This window comes from Apium graveolens, unplaced genomic scaffold, assembly GCF_009905375.1.
Source record: "Apium graveolens cultivar Ventura unplaced genomic scaffold, ASM990537v1 ctg5716, whole genome shotgun sequence".
Lineage (NCBI taxonomy): Eukaryota > Viridiplantae > Streptophyta > Magnoliopsida > Apiales > Apiaceae > Apium > Apium graveolens.
In genome coordinates, this window is record NW_027419063.1 from 94,674 (window position 1) to 95,532 (window position 859).

The window sequence follows — 859 nt, forward strand, 5'->3', positions numbered from 1 at the left end:
AATAGTATCCCTGATGGACGAGGAAAACCTTTTAGCCCACACTATGTAGTGCATGAGAAAATGAGTTTCAGAGTTGATATTATGATTATACGTACCAAATGAGTGTATGTAAACGCTATTAGTTTTCGAAGAAAACGAACTTTGAAAAACGACCATATTTATGAATCATCGAGGATTACGGGAATAAAAATATAATTACGAATTGAAAACCCTACAGATTTATATCCATGTATGGTAATTCAAAATATAAGAAATAAATATGAAAAGAATTACGTCACGAACCATTGACGAGGAAGTATTACGAAAACATTTAAGCGACCGAGCGAACGCATAAACGATTAAATAAACATAATGCACTAACTAACCATGGTAAGAAAGTAACCATGGTTACTTTATAAAATAGTGAGCTAAGGTGTAGGATGATCAACCAAGGCTAAGCAAATAGTGAGTTAAAGGAGTTAAACAAGTGGCTTAGCTTGTAAACTAGGAAGCTAGTTGGATTTGTCCCCAAGATTTGCAACAAGAATAAAATCCCAGGATCTAAACTAGAGAATAAAAAATCAATATAATATATCACAACCTCATTTCCAAGAAGCAACCAAGGAAGCAAGCATACAAACACTCCCTCTCTCTCTAAAACCTCCCATTCGGCTTTCTTCTTCAACCCAAGAAATCAAAATCAAATCTTCAAGCTCTAGCCATGGATAAATCCTCCCATTAATTTTCAAGCTTCCTAACAACCAAACTAAGGTTATATAAATCTTTAAGCTCTTTTTATCAAGGTTTGATGGGTGAAATAAAATCAAGAAAGTTGAGAATGAATAGTATGAATAGTAACTCTTCTTTGGTTTCTCAATTT